This window comes from Crocodylus porosus, unplaced genomic scaffold (assembly GCF_001723895.1).
Source record: "Crocodylus porosus isolate Cpor-Errol unplaced genomic scaffold, CroPor_comp1, whole genome shotgun sequence".
NCBI lineage: Eukaryota > Metazoa > Chordata > Crocodylia > Crocodylidae > Crocodylus > Crocodylus porosus.
The window spans coordinates 16,068,059-16,076,583 of NW_017728913.1; the positions used below are offsets into that span (position 1 = coordinate 16,068,059).

An 8,525-nucleotide genomic window follows, 5' to 3' on the forward strand; every position below is an offset into this window, starting at 1 on the left:
CTCTTAGTGAAGCCCATTACTTGATAGCTTGTCTTCTCCCATACCTGGGAAAGGGTCAGCATGAAACAGTGTTTAAATATGCTTTATAAGACATACTGAAGCCATGATCAGGAAGAAAAAAAGGACAGTTAAATTAGTAGCAGTGGAGTAACTGTAACGTTTTTATTTGGTATATATTTAAATGCTTTTGGTTTCATTGTGCCTAATGCAAGGAAAGGTAAGTTCAGCTCTTGTTTTTTTTGCAGAACTAATTTTACAGAATTAGGTTTTGCCATTCATTTTTGCACTGACCCCTCTCTATGGAGTTGGAAGATCAAACTTGTCGTCTTTCTCCCCCCATTCCCTCTTCCCCGAAGATAGGAATTTAAAATTTATTCCTGTAGTAGTAGAAATAGTACCAACACACAGATTGTTTGGCAGGTAATGGTTTGCCATAGATGTTAATTTCTTTTGTTCCCATCTGTGAGTTGTCATGGTAACAAATCACCATGCCTACTGTTTTAGCAGAAAAATGCCCCTACACCCTTAAGCTTTTTAGTATAGTGAGGTCATCTGTGTCGTATAATTTATAGAAATGGATCGGGAAGCAGTTTTTCTTCTGTTTGGAAGCTCTTATGGAGAACTTCAACAATAGAGAAAAAGATGTTTCTGGCCCTTCCTGTTAACTTACAAACTTGGAGTACAAAGATCTATTACCTCTAGATATATTGATTACCCTGAGGGATGATATATATTCTTACATATTGAATAACGTGTTTTCTTCAGTTGGCCTGTTTGACTCTCACCACTCAGGACACTGCTGAGAGAGATACTCTGATCCAGTGACTCTCAACCCTTTTTGCACCAGGACCCATATGTAAAAGTCCATGGCAAGTCCTGACCCAGTAAATAGTTTAAGTATAAAATGGCCCCCTGGCCCTACCAGTGCCCCTCACTCCCAATCCACTGCTCCAACCCCCAGGCCCCCAGTGTGTGGGGTGGAAGGTTGGGTGTGTGGGGCCAGTGGGGGGGATGTGGGGGTATGGGTGGCCCCAAGCAGCCCTTGCAAGGGAAAACCCATGGTTTCCCACATTTTGCTCCTTTAAAGGAGAATTCATTGTTAAATTTGTTTTTGACCCTTTCATATATTTTTGCAATCCACTTTTGGGTTGCAACCCATGGGTTGAGAAGTGCTGCTCTAATCCATAGTAGTAGTATGAAGTGGGGGGAATCCCTTATTTTAATCTGTTTTCAAAAACCTTATTTTAAAACCCTTTTAATCTTCTAAAGAAGTTGGGTGAGGTTTTTCAGTTAAAATGTTTTGTATAGCAACATAACAGTTGAGCAAGCTAGCAAAAAGGAAATAAAGCTCTGTCAATGTGAATAATGTGGATTTATTCAAGAACTATATTTAGATACCTTGTGGCTTTGTTGGTCAAATCGAATTATAACTAGATAGACCTTCATTGCTATGGTGATAGTGAAATGAGTTTTACCTTTGAAAAATTCTGAATTCACCTCATAATATACCATCCTGGATTATACGCTTTCATCCTTCCAGGAAAACTATACCCCAGGATCAGCTCACTTCTTGAGGCATAAGATATGTGAAAGGCCTGTCTCTCTGTGGGGAAGCATGTTGTCCAGTTTCTTGGGCTGTTTGTGAGCTTCTGACTGTTTCTGAGTTTTTGAGCTGCATTTCTTTCTGTACAGGACCCAACTATATTTGGTATCATCTGTAAGACTAATTAGCTCTGCAAACTGTAAACAAAGCAACTTAAAATAGTGCCTGCAAAAAACAGTACTTACTTCTTTTGCTAAAGTACAAAGATATCAAGCAAAATGAAATGATAGGAGAGGTGGAGGCCGGGGACACCTTGGTATGTCCGATCTTGTTATTTTGCAAAATTTTGTAAGCTTTCTTTAGCTTAGCAACCCCTTGAACTATTTACTCAACTCTAGCTGGGCAAAGCAGACTCTTATTTTCAAGGGGCTCTTTGGGAAGCACAGCCTGTTGCTCTTGCTGACTGACACACTCTGCAGTCTCTGGCCATTTGTTCAATGCCACCCTTTGTGGTCCTGGGTTTCTCTCCAAATTTGGCATTCTCCTTTTGATTTTAGACTTAGCTTTGGGAGTTCTTGGCCTGCCTGGAGCCAGGTAGAGGGTAAACAGCCCTTTGGTTGTTTATTTCAGGAATGTTATCCATATAATTTGGTTTTTCCTGGTTGGCATCTTTTAAACTATCTCTCTATTTTCCTCAGTGTCAAATAATCCAGTGTATTGAAATAGATGCATTCCATATTTCTAAAAATGAAAACGATTTTACAATTTGTTGCATAGGCATTTCTATTTGGCCTAATTTTATAGAAAACCTGTATCTCTACCACCACACTGTTGCTGCCTCAGAGCATTTCCTGAAGTCTGATCTTAGATAACTGTATGCTTTGTTAGACAAAGACATTGAAACTCTGTGATACCAAGTAGTGGAAGTCAAATCAGTGATAGTAAGTGCAATAATTCATTTTATAAAGCTTATCTGTAATGAACAAATGAAATATTTGTGTCCCCTCTTCCCCCCACCATCTTGATAAAATTCTGGTTTTGAAAACAAATGATATACCTTTTTATGTTTTTCTAGAATCTAGCAATTGGCGTAATTCTACAGCAGTACGCTATTTATATGCAATGAGTTAAATAAACAGATTTTTATTGCAAGTTTCTCAGTGATGGTTATAAACACCAAAAAGGGCAGGAGGAGAACAGATGTATTTTTAGAATTCTGAATAATTTGACACTGCCTTTTATAATTATGGACAGTGTGCAGCCAGTGCAAGACATCTTTGTGTCCAACCACAGACAAAATGACATTATCATGTGGTCAAATGGATTTCTCACTCTAGAAGTCATATTTTTGTGTCAAGTCATTAATTGTCTGACTTTTGAGAGTCCCCAAAGTAGGCAAGAAATGCATAACAGCACCCTGTAATTTCCCCTGTTCATCAGGTTTTTTTTGCTAACTATGGGAGGTGGCAGGCTTTAATTTCTCATGTAGCCTATTCGTGGTTTCCCCTATCTAATAGGAACATTATTATCATGAATGCCTTAATTTCTTCTCTTTGTCTGCTCCTAAAGCTCTTAGCAGAATAATGTGTTGAATAAATTGTGTTGATTTGAACCAAAGTGTTTAAAATCTGTTTGTGAGGGTGGTTCATTAAATCTTCCAGCACTAGCTTGATGCTTCTGAGTAGGTTGTGCTGGTGAGATGAAAAATGGCTTTGAAAAACAAAGAACATTTAAGTTAATTCCTTGTGCTTGTATATTACCCTGTGAAATGTAATGCAAAATAAAAGTAGATATTTTTAATCTCGCTTGCATTGAAAGAATCACTAAATAAAATATAGTGCCAACTTTTATGTAGAGATCAGTTTTTTTTACTTAAAAATAGAGTTTAATTAATGTATACATTTAATCAAGCTAGTTGCCCCCCCCCCTTTTTTTCCCCCTGTCCCTTCCCACACCTACTGTAGCATTATCCAAAAGTGTGTCTGTGGTCCTTGGCACTGGCTGAAGTGGGAGATATGGGAGGCCTTTTCTTTATTTTCTAACCATAACAGCTGTGTTGCAGGACACTAAGGTGTGCCTGCTCCTTCAAGAGCCAGAGGCAGCTTAGCTAGGGAGCCCTGAGAGCTAGGCAGGGTTCCACAGCTGCAGGTAGTCTTGGCAGCAGGCTAATTAGGGTATCAGCTGGCACCGGTACCGGGTCAGCTGACCGGAAGGAAACATAGCCCTGGGCGCACATAAGCCCCAGGGCTGGGGCAGCCAGGGGAAAGGAGCTCTTTCAGAAACGATACACAGAGATGCTTGGTTGCCTGTTCTGCTGTTGGTAAGATTAGTCTGCTTCATAGTTTCATAGTTTCTAGGGTCAGAAGAGACCTGAACAGATCATCCAGTCTGACCCCCTGCCCTGGGCAGGAATGAGTGCTGCGATCATAATACCCCAGCCAGATATCTATCCAACCTCCTTTTGAAGACCCCCAAGATAGGGGAGAACACCCACCTCTCTTGGGAGCCCATTCCAGAGCCTGGCAGCCCTAACCATAAAGTAAAGCCTCCTGATATCAAGCCTGAACCTGTTCTCAATCAATGTGTGGCTGTTATTCCTTGCTATCCTGGGTGGTGCCCAGGGGAACAGAGCCTCACCTATTTTCCACTGACTCTCCATGGTGAATTTATAGACAGGCACCAGATCCCCTCTCAGTCTTCTCTTGTGGAGGCTGAATAGATTCAGACCCTGTAGTCTATCTTCATAAGACCTGGCCTGCTTCCCCCTGACCATGTGAGTGGTCTTCCTCTGGATCCTCTCAATGTTAGCCACATCCATCTTGAAGTGCGGCACCCAGAACTGGATGCAGTACTCCAACTGTGGCATGACCAGCACCACATAGAGGAGAAGGATCACCTCTCTGGACCTGCTTGTGATCCACCTGTAGATGCACAATAAGGTGTGGTTAGTCGTACTGACCAGTTCCTCGCATTGGCAGCTCGCATCCATCCTGGAGTCAACAATGACTCCAAGATCCCTTTCAGCCACTGTGTTGTTGAGAAGGGTGTTCCCCAGCCTATAGGTATGAAATGCCATGGAATGATGCTTTGCTTATCATGGAATGACACTTCATCATGAATTGTGTGAAGCTGTATTTGGGGGCCTGGGCTACATTTGTCTTGAATACGAGAAACTGAATTTTCAGAAGCTCTCGGTTGACGCATTCTAAAACTTTGATGTGGAATTCTTGACCACGTAAACTAGAACATGGTAATGTTACAAATGTTTAAACTGAAAAACACCTTTTTACCATAGCCAGACAATGCTATAAATGCTGACAGCTGTGTTGAACAGGAATAAGAAATGGTTGTCCCTACTAGAAACTAATTTGAATTGGAATGGGCCGCTTCTCATTATCTCACACAAAATTGACTAAATTTACAGTCAGCAAAGACGGTGACCAGTTCTGTTCAAAAGAGTGCTTGCTGGTACCACTATGCTTCCTTTTTCTAGGGTAAAGATCCGGTATTGCACAAGAAAAGAACTAGCTGAATGCTATACAAAACTGATTGACCAAGACCTATCCCATGGCTTAATTAAATAATGACACTTGAAAGACTCTTGTAGGTATTAAACATTAAGTAGCTTCATTTTATATTTAAGTTTTGGAGTTCTATTTTGGTAGCCTGCAGTTATTTGTTGTAATTGAAGATAAATGTTAGTCTAGGTTGAATTAAATGAAGCCTTTGTTACAGATATATGTCAAGTAAATTCTGGAAAAGTCTATATTAGTTTGCAAACTATTTGTAGAATACCAGTTGTATAGAATATTTGGCACATTTTGATAGATGTGACTGTTTTGGATGAGGTTTTGTTTCTGTTTGACTTGTGCTAAAATGTTTGACTGCTTTATTTGATTGACTCAGCAGCTAAATTGTTTTTGGTTTTTTTTACTTACGCTTGTGTAACTTCTCATTTGGATGTTATTGCAGGTGATTTTTTTTCACGATTTCAGCAAAAAAATTTTAGCTGCTGCAGAAATATTTGGCTGAGCAGTTCTTAAGGTTTTGGTTGGTCTCTCTTAAAAATCATACCTCATGAAATATACTGAATTATAGGCTAATAAGATGTACTCTTTCTCCTCTAAAGTGTTTTTTCTACATAACTTTTTCCAAGTGGCTAGCTTTAAAAATTTTGACCAATTTGCATGTGTACCAGGGTTTTGTTTTTTTTTTTATAAATACTGGTTTGAGCCAGTCTTTTACCATGGTGACTTATTCTGCACTCATTTTATGTTGTATTTCAGATGGTAACAGTGCAGACTGTATATCAGGAAGCAGAAATATATGAACCCAAACCCGAGTCTGTATGGTCTAGGCTTAAACTATATATAGCAGAATGTTCAGAGTGTTTAGAAATTAGGATGGTTGGCTCAAAGATGCTTAATACCATGGCAGTTAGCAAGTTTTCAATCCTGCTAGTAGGCTAACAGGAAATGGTGCTTCTGTAACCACACTGAAGCACCAGTTTGCTGTGCAGCTCATACATATGTAGCTGGGTTAAGTCGGTCTTCCTTTCAGTGAGCTATCTGTGGTACAGCATGTGTTGAAGTTTCTTATGTTCTGCTGTTTAATAGACTTTTATGATTTGCCTTTCATGTCAGTCCTAGGGTATACTGTGTATTTAGTTTTAGTAGTATCTATTGGCATTTGTACACTTTAAAAGTGCCCGGCATTACGTTGTATACGTTTGTATAAATGGCAAAATGCGCGTTAGTGCTGAGAAAATGGCGGCAGCATGCTTTTGAAGTAAAACACCTTCACTGTGAACTAACCCCCTGCCAGCCACAGCACCAGGTGCAAACAGCTCGTGTGCAGAGCAGGCTTGATTAATCTCTGGGACATTGGAGCAGACCAATGTAGGCGTAAAAATGCCCCATGCTACTTTTAAATAAAAGTATTTAACTTAACTACCCCAAGTTAATTGGCAAGCAGCTGGAGCTAAGAATTTTATTTATTTATTTACTGTTCTTCCCAACAAAGTTCAGGGCAGCTTATAGTAAGAGGACAACATAACTTATAAAAACAGAAAAACAAACAAGAGAACAAAGGAAGAGGACAAAACAATGTATAAATGCAAGTGGAGTATCAAATAAAACAGAACCCCCTAAACAATATGCCAGCTTGTCCTTGCTTGCTAAATGCCTGCCCAGATAGGAAGGTTTTGTAGAATTTCTGGGAGATGGCCAGGAAGCCTCCAGCAGGCCTCAAGTGGGAGGAGTTCTTAAAAACTGAGGAGTGAATGCTAAGAATAATCTCCTACACATTTTTGCAAAGCAGACTTGGTGTATGGATGGTATTTGCAAGGGGTTGCTCTTGGCTGATGTTAGAGGTCATGATGGGGTGTAAGGGAGAAAGTGGTCCCTCCTACGTTTGCAGCACCCAGACCTTTTTAGGTCAAAATCAAAACCTTGAATTGTACCGGAAAAGCTACTGGAAATCAGGGAAGACTGTCATCAAAGGCAGTGTTTCTCAAGCATTTTTTACCAGGACTTGTTTGTAAACATCAGTAGCCAATCCTGACCCAGTGCTCCTCACTCCTGATCCAGTGCCCCCCTCCCCCAGGCCCCAGCCACCCAGTGGTTGCAGCAGGAGGGTCCCAAGCAGCCTCTTGCAGTCTGGAACTCTTCCAGCCTGCAAGGGAATAGCTACAGTTTCCCACATTTTTCTCTCTTAAAGTAGAATCCATTTTTAAAGTTTGTTGATCCACTTTTAAATTCTGATTGCAAACCTTTCGTATATTCTTGGACTCACTTTTGGGTTGTGACCTACAAGTTGGGAAGCACTGATCAAAGGCACCCCCATGTAGAGCACATTGCAGTAGTCTAGCTGTGAGTTTACGAAGGCATGAATGCTGGGGACCAGATCTGAATCCAAAAAAAAAGGGGTGCAACTTTGTCACCAGACGGAATGCCTTTCACTAACTCCTAAACATGGCTGTCACCTAAAGATCCAGGTGCAGCACAAGATCCCCAAGACTGCAAACTTGAGTGAGAAGGGGAGGCTGAACCCCATCAATGGTAGGTGTCCCAGTTTCTTCCACTTCCCCCAGTCAAGCAGTCTGTCCACCGTCATCATCCTTGTCTTGTCTGGATTTGGTGTCAGCGAGTTCACTGTATTCAATCCCCAACTGCTGTCAGATACCCGGAAAGGACTGAGATTTCAGGGCCCATCAGCATGCCAGTGACACCTTAGTTCAAAATGCCAGGACCTAAGCAGGAGCAGCAACAAGATGGAACCCTTGGGAACATCCCAACGGGGTGACAAGGAGTCACATCAACATGTTCTGGTGCCTCAATGCTAGGAAAGAGCAGAACGAATTTTAAGCGGTCCTACATATACTCAGCAGGTCAAGTAAACACTTTATTGGCACCTCATGATTAGCTTGAAAGATCTAGTAAGATCAGCAGGGCGTCGTCTTCAAGTGAAGATTGCTAGCCAAGGCCATGAGAACAGTCTCTTGGTAAATTTAAGATGAAAGTCAGACTGACAAGAGTCAACAAATCTGATGGCATCCAGATGCCCTCCCCATTTTCTGCTCCCCTGGGTATGTTCTGGATCAGTAATTTAAACTGATCTATGCTAAACAGGACAAGAGCAAGCTTCCTCAGCCCCAATCTCTGTCTTGCTAGCAAAAGTGGCAGTCCCCAAGTCATATCAGATATGGGCAATATTTTTTTTTCTAGCCTGCAAAGTAGGTCGCAGACTTGTCATAGTGGATAGTAGAAGATGTGGTTTTGTGGAAGAGACAAATTGGGTGACAATATGCAGCTGCAGTGTCATAGTTTCATAGTAGCTGGAGTCGGAAGGGACCTAGGTAGATCATCTAGTCCGACCCCCTGCCTTGGCTGGAAAGAGCACCGGGGTCAGATGACCCCGGCAAGGTGCTCATCTAACTTCCTTTTAAAAATCCCCAGGCTAGGAGCCTGCACCACTTCCCCTG

At 41.3% G+C, this 8,525-nt stretch overlaps 1 protein-coding gene across 11 annotated transcripts in view; it reads left to right on the forward strand.

Moving 5' to 3' along the window:
- Positions 1–8,525, forward strand: part of RAPGEF2 (Rap guanine nucleotide exchange factor 2) — a 295,940-nt gene that overhangs the window by 78,727 nt on the left and 208,688 nt on the right. The window lies entirely within an intron of this gene.